Source organism: Ceratosolen solmsi, unplaced genomic scaffold (assembly GCF_000503995.2).
Source record: "Ceratosolen solmsi marchali unplaced genomic scaffold, CerSol_1.0 scaffold2, whole genome shotgun sequence".
In the NCBI taxonomy this organism is placed as follows: Eukaryota; Metazoa; Arthropoda; class Insecta; order Hymenoptera; family Agaonidae; genus Ceratosolen; species Ceratosolen solmsi.
Genome location: NW_011948422.1, coordinates 1222769 through 1235621, shown reverse-complemented (window position 1 = coordinate 1235621; position 12853 = coordinate 1222769).

Here is a 12853-nt window from a genome sequence, read left to right as displayed (position 1 = left end):
CTCTCTCTCTCTTTCTCTCTCTCTTTCTCTCTAACTTCAACTCTAACAGCGACTCTCGTGAAACGCTTCCTAATTCGCTGTCACGGCTGATCGATTTCGTCGATCTCGCGGCAAACACGGCACGCCGTCATTGTCCGAGTCCTTGATTATAAAATATGTCCTGGACCGGCGCGCCTTTATTGCCCGGGTGAATAAAATCGTGGTAGGATACCGAGACGGGGAATGCGGTCGTTGCAGCTGCGAGAGCCGCGGGATGTCCGCTTTTCACTCGGTGGCAGGAGCATGAGTTCCTAGGCTCGCGCCTTTCATTGCGCGTAGGAGGACGTGGACACGAGGCGTAAGAGAGCCGCACTTTAATTCGTCCCGTAAGAGTGGGAGGACGATTGGCAACGGGCTATATCTCTATTATGTGGAAGAATATGCTCGGTTGCATGGGAATTTATGCCGGTACCTTGCGCACTCGTAAAAACATCAACCTGTCGTATTTCTAGTTTATATGACTGTTATGGTATGTTAAATCGCCGGAGGCTGAGTGCAAGTTCAGGACAAATGTTTATTCCTGACATTATCCTGGGCTAATTAATTGATTGTCTAATAAAGGCTGGGGTATTGCATTAGCGTTTGCAAAAAGCACATGGAAAGGCCGATGTTCGAATTCAAATTTTTGCGCTTAAATATTGTTAGATTTAGGAAAATTCGTTAACTCCTTAAGGTTCATATATCTTTTTTTATATAATCAATCCTTGATAAGTATTTATTACAATTGCCATTTAAAGGCTCGTTTAATGGCATCCCCGTATTCACGTGTTGGTATACACATATACATTAAAGTGTTTTATATCTCAAGTTCTCTTTCTAATATCTAATAGAGTTACGTACTTCAGTCTAATCAATCTTGTTATTTTAATAAGTTATTTTAATTGATAAAATTCAATTCACCTCGACAATACAGAATGGGTTACGCAATTTCTTTAGCCCGTGACCTTTTATTTTCTACACTATTGTGAATCGAATGTTTTTCCATATTATTATGAATATGTTATGAATGTGTTTTAACGAGGAAAAATACAATAGCAATAGCAATTTTTCACTTTTACAAAAATCGGTATTTCAAAATTTTCAAAATGAGATTGGAAAATTCATTTTTCACTACTAAAGTATAGTTATTTATTATAAATATAGTATTGTAGATAAATGTCGCAAATAAATTTGGTATAAATAAGTGCTAAAAGATGTTCATTTTGTATGATGCAATGATATAACAATCCTTGAATGTCATGTAGCTCGTATAATAATAAAAATTCTACATACGAACTCATGAATTTATAATTAAACTGAAAATCTATTTGAAAAACAGTGACTGAAAGTAACTTGCGAGGTTGATACAAATTCATTTTTAAAGAGCATTAATTCATGAATATTGTAATCAACATTACATAAAATTTACTTGCCCTTATAAAATGAGCATTTTAACAAATGTTTTCATGTAGTGATTAACATTCTATACTAACAACATATTTTCTTAGATTAAAAGTTATTAATAAATATTTTAAAAATTAAAGAACTCTAAATACCATTTTAATTTGCGTACAAAAAATTAATATAATCCTGATATGTTTTATGTTACATTGTTTTATGCGTCTTTAAAATGAAATTGAGATTACTCTATTGTAGATATTGTCCTAGCTAGACAAATATTCATATTAGTTTTTTTTTTTTATTAAATTAGTTTTTTAATATTCAAACACATCAAAGTTGTAATCATTTACAATAACTGATTTTCAATAAAAATTACGGACTTGCAGCTAAAATTAAATGTATAATATTTAATTGAAAAAACTTAACTGAAAAGATTTTAGATATTTATTTTTTATAATTATTGTATTTTTATAAAAAAAAAAAAAAAAAAAAAAAAAAAAAAAAAAAAAAAAAAAAAAAAAACATTAACCTATTGTTTTTGAATTACTTTTAACGTGTAATAATAAAATATGAATTTTGTGAATATTCATTTTATATAATGAATTAAATGAATTTTTAATGTATTAAAATACTTTCTACTAAAATTACACAAATTTTAAACAGATTGAAATGTTTTGCATATGTATAAAACTGACATTTATCTTAGAATATAATTTAAAATAAGTCAACTAAATTCTTTTTTTATTCTGTTGATTATATAATCGTATCTTTTCATGGTGAGTTATGAAATTATTAATATTTTATATGATGCTGACTTTATATAAAGCCTTATCTTTTACATATATAGACTAAAATATTAAATGTTAAATTATCATTCGCATCTTTAATACTTTTTATCAATAATTTTGAAAATTCTAAGTATTTGATTTAAATTATAAATCTCAATGTGTCGATAAATTACTTTTAAGCGTTCATCCATTTTGACGTATTCAAAAATTAAAACACAATAATATTTAGTCTGCATAAATTTTGCATGAATCGTCGATAACTTATAGAGTAGAAAAAATATATTTTCATACAATTGTAAAAAAGTTTACTTTTTGAAAAAAATGTATAACAATTTAGCGGCGTAATAAGCTTACTTATGAAATTGTTTTCGTTCCAAAAATTAATGGCTCAATAGTAATGTGAGCCATAAAATATAATAATATGATTTTTATCCATTTTATGACGTTTTTATTACAATAAATGAGGGATGAAACGATTATTAAAGCACAAGAATGAATAAAGGGGCTTGAATTAAGCGGCTAAAATTGTGGCAGAATGTTTTTTTCCAAAAATATAATCGCGTAATAGAACTTTATATAGTAGATTAACGTATCAACATACAATGCGCATATGAACGATTTTTTTAACGAAAAGATTTAGATGTACGATAATTTTATAAATTTATGTTTTTGGAAATTTATGTAACTTTACGTTTAAGCATCAAATTGTTTTCATTTTCCAGTATTATTCAATTTTATAAATCTGTTAATAATTGGAAAATTACGAAAAATATAGAAATTAAATAGTATTCTTCAAACGTATAAATGAATATCATGTTCTTTTTATAAAATCATGTTTTAAAATATAAATTAAGTTTTATAAAATAATTTTATTATGATTTGAATTTCATTGAACGAAAAATATTCATCAAATAATATTATTTATTTAAATGTTAATTAAACGTATTTGAATTATATAACTTCCGACAATTATTATTCCTGATGGGGGAGTATTGTATAATTTTTCCATTCTAGTCAAAGAATTTATATGCTATAGCTAGACAAACTGAATCAAAAGTAGAGTTTTGTTTACTTAATTGATTAATTGTTAGAGAACATAATTTAAGAGAATCAAAATATTCTTGTAGAATAATAATAATAGAATAATATAATAGAATAATAATTCGAAAAAAAATTATCAAAAAACAAATATAAAAATTATTCAATAATATTCTATAATCATTTCGATACTAGCGATTGTCGAAGATTGCCTTTTGTCTCAATTGATTAATCTTTAAAATTTTTTTAACGTTTTCTGATTTTTGTTTCATGTTTGTTAACTTTATGCAGCATCAAGAAAACATTTTCTTCCATTTAATTATGTAATTAATAGCATTTCAAAGTATGAGTTCTTTATTTCAAAATCAATTAAATTATAATCAATAAATCTAATAGAAAATATCCTCATTAAGTTTTAATTTTTTCAATATTATGCAGCAACTTCATACATATTTATTCAACAAATATATAAATGAATTTTTTGTATTCTACTATATTAAGAGATACGAAACCAGATGAGAATTTTTTAAATTTATGAAATGAAAATAATACAACACTACAAATATGAATATACTTGACTTCATTTGAGATTGCTATCTGAAGAAATATGCGATAAAAATAACGACGATTATCATGTTAATAATAAATATATTCATTATCTGCACGAAGCATATGTAACGTTAAAAACATTTATAATTGTATCTCCCTTGATTATTTTATTTTTAATTAATGAAAAATAATAATGATAATAAAGTAAAATTATTTGTATTGCTTATACTAATTTTAATTAGTACAGGTTATTTTAAAAATGACTCCACTATTTCATGCAAATATTTAAATCGGTATAAAGTATAGTTATTCCGTCGGCGGCATTTGAACTAATGAAAACATATAATTTCAATGAGTATTCAGATTTATAAATATTTGATTTTTTGCTTTTTAATTACTGTATATGCATATTATTATATTACTAAGATTTATTAAGAATTCAAATAAATTATTGAATTATCACAGGAGCTTTTATTTTTATGTTGATAAGTAATGTATTACGAATAAGAAATGGTAAATGCAAGTTTAATTTACATGTATTATTGCTCTCTTCCGTGTAAATTTCATGCTCTATAGTCACGAAAATTAAAAATCATTATCCAATAAAATAAATAAAATTCATAATTGCTATAATTTTTAACTAAATTGAAGAATAAATATGTTCATAAAAATAAAAGAAATTCTCGGACATGTAGATAATTTATATATTTAATCAATTTTACACGATATTCCTTAATAGATTTACCATTGAATTTATTGTAAGCAGCTGTAATTATCAATAAAATACCCATTATATTAATGTATAAATCACAGAAAGCTTAAAATTTTTTAGAATGTATTAAAAAGCAATAATAATCAAGCTTGTTATGTTGAACTTTTGCTGAAAAAGATTATGATTTAAGCTCACAAATGAAATTGAATAATAAACATGAGACGAGCATATGTAATAATTTCCAGAATATTCAAAATTTCATCGAAGCCTTTGACGTTTTCCTTTCATCTTAATTATCGTGTCTGTAATTATCGATTGGTCAATTTAATATATTTATAAACGTTGAAACTAAAATTACATGCAATCATTGTTCACAGAGAATTTAAAAAAGAAGTCCTTGTCCTTTCATTAGATATCTCTAAATCCGGCTATTTCATCTATTTTAAATCATTAAAATCGATCGTTAAAAATTAAAAATAAAAAGGACTATATGGATAAGAAATTGATTATATCGATACCGGCACACAGGTCACGGTTAACACGAGTCAAAAAATCTATCGTCCTTCACATGCCTTTTCAAACAGAGCCGACACTTGAAATCTAATCATTCGGCATGTGGCCCATTCCTCGCCGATTAAATGCAAATATCAGGCGATCGATCGGTTACGTCCGTTAAAAAATAAAAAGTAAAAAGCACAAGCGCGACCCGAATAAACGATTCGCAAACGAACGGACAGAGGTGAGCGAGAGGCTGATATAGATTGTGAGGGGGGGGGGCGAGTGGGGAGGGAAAATTTTTCAACGACGGATGTCTAAACGCGCGTAAATGACAAGCGCGTGACATTATGTAGGTATGGAAATAAGCTCGGAGCGCATAATGTGGCGCGACGAGAGCGATACGAAGGATCGAAAGTGCGCGTAATGCCTGACTGTCACGACAGAATATTTAGGTCATCGTTTCGCCAGCATCGGCTAGCCGTAAGGAACGAATGTCCCGTGCAGCGATCGGATCATATTTTCGTATTGCGTGGGCGCGTGTCGCTCAAAGTTTATTCGATTGAGATGTTTCGAGATATACGTAGGGGCGCGCATTAAGCGAGTCTCAAAAATGTCTAAGTTTGATAAAGGATCTTGTAAACGAGCTCGTGAATGAGCTTGCGTTACAAAGTGAAATGTCGTCGTTGCGCGATGATTTGTCGAAAAATTAACTGCCTACGTTATAAATGCGTTACGTGGTGCTGGTATCAGTCACGCTACATATCATGTCTTTTCAATATAAATATGTGACACTGATATCGAATTGAACTGCAATTTATGTAAAATGTTTATTGCCTTCTCGTAGGTTCACCTGTAGTCACTGTATTTTCAGTCAACTTGACAAAAGATGTCGGAAAACCACTGGAAGATTCTAATATTTTTGAAAGGTTTTTCTTGCATATAAAAAAAAAAAAAAAATCAAAAAAAAAAAATTGTTGAATCTACGGCTTAAAGAATATAAGGATACATAGCTTATGTGTTGTTTTACATTTTTTTTATTTTTATTTTCTTTTATAATAAATGGTTCCGAGTAAATTAAATCAGCATTATTTGAGCACATAAAAGTATATGCGTGTTCTTATTTATCCACCATTTCATTGTTATCCGCCTTGCTAATTATAAGCCTTCGTTTAACTGTTCTTCATTAAGAATTTATAGCTTGAATAATTCATAATTTTCGATATGAAATTAAAGTTGACGACGAATAATATAGTATATCAATATAAATTAAATATAATAATATAATAATAATTAAGATAAAATTGTCTATAATAGATTATTAATAAATCATGTAAAGATAAGTAGAACATTAGTTATAATGAGATTGAAAAAATTTTAATGTTAATTCTCAAATTAATGAAGAATTTCAGAAGAGATATACTGCAACAATAAACTAAAAAGAAACAACTGTAAATTAAATTTTCATCATAAAATATACTCAATCTACTGCAGTGTATTTTTAACTTGAAAAAATTAAGTTCATGAATTTTGAATAACAATAGCATATTATTGAAATGGCGCCTGAATTTTCCATTCATTCAAATTATCAGTCCTGGCAGGGAAAAGCAAAAAACTATTGATAAAAAAAGTGATATTCTATTTGATCGATATTTATTTGTATGTGAAACTAGATTTGATATTTAAAATTTTTAATTAGTAAAATCATTTCATGATTATGCCTTAAATTTAATAACCATTTCTCTGAATAAACACTGTTTATATATTACATCATAATTAATTAAGAACTACATAATAATGTAATGGAAGTTCAACATTCATTATTAATAAGACGCGTTTATTCTTGTTTTATAATATTTAAACACAGGAAGCTGTAATTTAATGAAAATTCGAGGATACTTTGACCTCGTATTAAACGAATATTAGCAGGTGTTTGTACGAAATTGTGCAATTCATTATTGCTAGTTTAAGTATGATATTGTGCTTACAACATAATAGAAAGTAACTCACATGTGACCTCTTTTGTATTCTAACGATTTTCATGTCCCACGGGGAGTATCTGTAGTATATACCGACTTAGGGAGAAAATGAGAAAAAAAAAAAAGTAAATATTAACTCATATTATCACGGATTCGCAAGCCATCGATACAAAAATCAATAGGCTTATTAGACTGCATAAATATGCGTTTCATAGTGCATTATTTACGCAATACTCAATAATACTGCAAATGCATTTTATCTTTGTACTAGATGTTAATCCTCGAGGGTTTCGAGGAGAGTTTTTATTGTTGTTGGAAACGCGACAATTGCACAGTATTATATAGATGTATTTATATGACGTGTTACCTGGCAATTTGATAAGATGCACTTGCATTCGAGTTGTATTTGAAAAGCTAATAAATTATTAATCACTTTTATATTCCGTAGAATATAACTTGGCAGTCATTTTTCACAGATTTTTTTTTATTTCAAAGACTTTTATGAAATTCAAAATTTCAGCAGAGGCACGATGAGCTCGATTTGTATAAGATTTCAGAAAAGTAAAATAATTATAAAAAATTAATAGAGAAATTTCAGCAGATATGGATGTTTTTCATTTTCAACTGATTTGTATTTATATGATAATGTTGTATCGACTTCTCCTACTGTGTGTTTCTTTTTAACTGTTTAAAATTCCTATTTTGTGGTCTTATTTTTAAATTTAAAATATGCTTAACACTAGGTAAACACGTTTTATCGATTTTCAATTTTTATTATAATAGCATTCCCGTTAAAATTACTATTAAAATTATTTTTCAATGTTCGTCAAATCTTATATTTAAACTGTATGATTTAATGCGAAATTGTATTAATTGTTAATCCTTTATTTTATCATATTTATTTAATAAATAATCCGTCGTTAATCACTAATAATAATGTAGTATTCAGGGCCTAAAGATTTAAAATTAATTATTATTTAATTTGAAATTATATTGTTTGCCGGTATATTGATGAATGTGAACAAAAAATGCATTGCTAATTAATACATTATAATTCATTAATAATTGAAAGTCTAATTCAATTTTTGATTAAATAAAGATGCCAGATAAATAAAATAAATGACTATACTTTTGTTACTTTGTTATATACTAATGGATTTTTTATGATAAATATTTTAATAACTGGCATGATATATTCTTGCTCTCTTACGTCAGTGTGACAATGAATACATAATATTTTCAAAATAAGTATATTGAGTATTATAAAAACTTGCATTTAAAGTTTAAATATTATTAAGCAACATTCTGTATAGGATATTTGAAATAATAATAAAATAAATAAATAAATGATAACAAATGGACATAAATATAATTTCTAAATGAATCAATTAATTGAACATTGATAGATAATGTAATTGTAATGTAAGATCACTTATTGCATTATTGAAATCCGTAATTTCTTATTTTATATTTTAATCGTGAGTTTTAAATTTTTAATTTTAATTTATTTCCACTGAAATAATTTCAAATTCAATATATATTTGTAAAATTATTTTAATTTCAATTATTCACGATATCAAAGGCATAACAATTAACTCTGAATGAGAAATTTAACCCTTTGATATACTATTAGAGATACTTAAACATCTATTCTTTTTTTTTAATATTGAATGAAAATTTAAATATATATATATATATATATATATATATATATACAAACAATAATAATAATTTATTACAAATTAAAAATAAATTATTGAAATTTATAGATGAAGCACCTCAAACATTTCAAATACAATAAGTAAAATTTTTCTCACTGCGATGAATTGGTACCGTAAGCTTTTACTAAACCTACTACTTTACCATGAAAATAATATTTCTAAAGACCATATATAAAAAAGCTCGCATATTAATCCTCACAAACTTATATTTTATAAAAACACTCTTACTTCAATCATGTCGCCCAGTGATAAAAAATGTTTTAAAACTAAATATTGATACGTTTATAATAAATAGTGACCTTTTACACTATTAAATGTACCGATCTGGCCGATTCATTACGTAGCAGCAACTTAAAACCGGTTACTATTTTAATATCACATTTACAGCTAGGAATGTATGCAAAAACTAGATTTGAATAAGGTTTCTCGAAGAACACTTTATGTGAAAGTAATAGATAACGTATCTTGTCATATGTCTATTAATGTGCGCCTTCTAAAAATCAATTTAAATATTAACTCCTAATAAATTAAGTGTTTACGTAATTCAAACGCATTTATAAATGAAAATATTCGGTAGAGGAATTGATTATTGCAAAACCAAAAGCTAAAATTATCTATTAACTGTGTATTATAATATAATTATAATAACTTAACTTAAAATTCAATTTAGTATATTGAACTTTACAGTAGACAGTGTGAATGTTGTCATAATTAATAAAAATACTACAGAATGACTTTGAAATATATGCATTCATAAAACTAGAATATTAATATTAATTTTATGCTCTAAATAAGCAATGGTAGTTTTTTTACCTAACAAGCAATAAAAAACCGAAAGAAAAAAAAAGAAAAAAGAAGTAGAAAGAGTAAAAACGTCCAATGTCCATTATGAAAATGAACGCTAAAATCTAGGTTGACACTACTAAATACCCTGTCTCGATAATATTTAAACTCTGAATAATATTTATTTAACATTGATTATTATAATTATATTTCAAAAATTCAAAAATCTATCAACGAGATTTACATTTATTATTAGTTGATTTGCATACTTGTAATATAATATTTACCTTTTATTTATTTTTACTTAAATGCTTTTATTTGAACTAAACAGCCTCCTTAGCATTTTAATTAAATTAAATAGTTTCATACAAATCTCGCACACATAATTATAATAAATAATATAATTTATTTGCATATTACAACATTGTACACATAAAGCAAATATATAGAGAAAAACAACCAATCAAATAGCAAATCTCTGTCATTCAACGAATTTCAAAAAAAAAAAAAAAAAAAAAAAAAAAAAAAAAAAAAAAAAATTTTAGTAGTCTCCTAAAAGGGTCCAGCTTTCAGGAATTTTGTCTAGATTTTTAAGTAGCAAAATTCTCTACTCGCAATCTTATAAGAACACTGAAATACCATTTTAATTGACTTTTGTATCAATATCTTCAGAACGTCTGAAATTAATCGGTAAACTTTGTTCATGAAGTATTTAATTAAAACGGGCCGTTGATATCGATACAAGTTTTTATTTAAAAAGATTCTGAATTCTCGATTACGGTCGTCGAGAGTATTTATAAATTTAATTTCGCATTGGGCAAATGAATATAAACAGTATATCATATTCAAATGAATACGATAAAGCCAAGAGCTTGGATATATTCGAATTTACATGGACGTTTTGTCAAAATTAGTTATTTGTCCCTTACACCATATCCGTTACGTTTAATTAATACAAAACTATAAAGTTGGATTTTGTAAAGTAAATTTTGTTTAAGACAGCAACATCCACAGTAACTTAAGATCTAGGTAACTGCGCCAACTAAGTTACTTCGAGTTACTTAATTTTATTGATTAACCGTATAACTTTGCGACATATACTTCCACCCTATGACTTAATTAAAAAAAAAAAAATAATAATAAAAACATCACGCCCAATGAATTATTATCCGCGATTTCTTCCATTCGCGAATTAACTCAAAAATTAACAACCCTGGATATAATTAACGGCCAATCGCGAGGATAAAGTTTCGAAATAATGGTGTCGTCGAGCGTGGAGAAAGCGCTCGAGCCCGTAGACGAATAACTATAGAAAGGTCAGCAACAAAGCGCCTCTATAAAAATAGCAATTTTATGCGAATACGCATACGGGAAACGTACGGGCCATTGATTTATCGACAGGGCCGGCATAAACAGCTGACGGGATAGTGCACGCGCCGATAAATGTCCCAGCGCCCTTATTAAGTTGCCCCGCTCCCCGAGAACTTCCGCCAAGATTTATCATCATCTCGACATTGAGTCACCCGTCAAAATAGGTAACGAAACGGTCAATCGCGCGAAAATACAAAGACAAGTGGAAGAGGCGTAGTTGACGGGGCGCTTACCGTGCATTGCAGCATTGCGCGAACTCACGGACGTCGGATATTACGGGCTGGGGGTCTCGGCGACTAATTGCTTGCGCGAGCTTTTCAGCGAAACGAGATCCTCACTCGTGCGCACATGCGCCCGGCGGCGCAGCAGCTTGTGCGCGAGCCTCTCCTCGGCTCGACGAATATATATGTGACGTTTATTGTTATTAGGTCCGAGAGACCGCTATAATTGAGACATAAAGTTTGGAGCTGTCTCCCTCCACTTTCACCCTCGCCTCTCACCTCATTCCCGCTTACTCTCTCTCTCTCTCTCTCTCTCTCTCTCTATCTCTGTCGCACAAGCACGCACACGCTCGGCTGTACGGACTTTTGCAGGCAAACTCGGAAGTAGAAGCGAGCAAGTTTGGCCGGCCTGGGTCCTGACTCCTTAATCCTCATGGGACGTACGCGAGCAGGAGTTGCTTTCAAGATTATATGCACCTCCTTATTATACATGTATGCGTGCTTTCGTATGGGTATGGGTGCACGTGAGCGAGTAAACAGGACTTTGGCATAAACTATTGGCAGTGGCGTACACGGTTGGTCGATTAGACTAAATAATACGAAGTTTATTGATTCGCAATTGATTGTTTTATTACCAGCTTGTTGACGAGATGGTGAATTTATCCACAATTATTAAAATAGTTTCAAGTTATGAGTATTTAATACACTGTAGCTGTCTATATACCAAAATGTTCATTTATAACAACGGATTATGTTATTTGAACATTAGTGAGAACGATGATACTTCGTGATATGACGTTCAATAATAAAATAGTTGGATATACGTTAAAATACAAGCGATAATTACGAAATGTACATAGCGTACAATTATTTATAAGCATAATTTTTTTATTTTCTTTCTCTATACTGACTCACATAATATTATATTGAAAGCGAGAAAACAATTGTTAGAAGTTGGCTTCATTTTTCATCAAATATGCAACTTACTGACGAGATAATTTAAAGCCTCGTAATAACATTAGGGTCTATACTGCAGTGAATTAACGAATACTTTCATAATTAATTTTATTTACTTCAATTATCTTATTAAAAAATTAAATGGACATATATATATATATATATATATATATATATATATATTTATTTATTTATTTATGTTATTAAGCACCCTTTCACGAAAGCCTTTAACGAAATAAAAGCAATGAGAATATGTTTTATATATAAACAGTTTATTCTCGACTACCGAATTAATGTGAAATTTATAATTTTAAACATTGTGAAATAAAAAATGTCTTTCAGAGTATAAAATTAGTATGAAAATGAAAATCTATTTCGTATGTAAAAATAAAAATCTTTTTACAACTCTTCGAACGAAATACTTTAACAGTTTTTCACTATGTCCATGAAATAATTCTCTTAAATAATAATGAAATTTTAAACAATGATTCATCAACTTCCTGCAAAATAAATAACCCCACCGGTATAATATTTATATCGTTAACTTCTTACTTTAAGTTATATTTAAAAATATGTTCAGAGTTATGCATCAAATATATCTTATTGTCACTTTTCTAGCATTCTTAATACGATATTAAAATTCCTAATTAAGAACTTTTAATGGATAAAATATTGTACAAATATAGTTCCGAGTGGTTAAAGTTATTAAAAATGAAAAATGTGTTTGAGAATGGAGAAGTGAATAGGGAAAACTTAAATGAAAACGTATATAATAAAGGATGAATTCTTTTGTGGATAATAATTATAATAAAGCCATCGA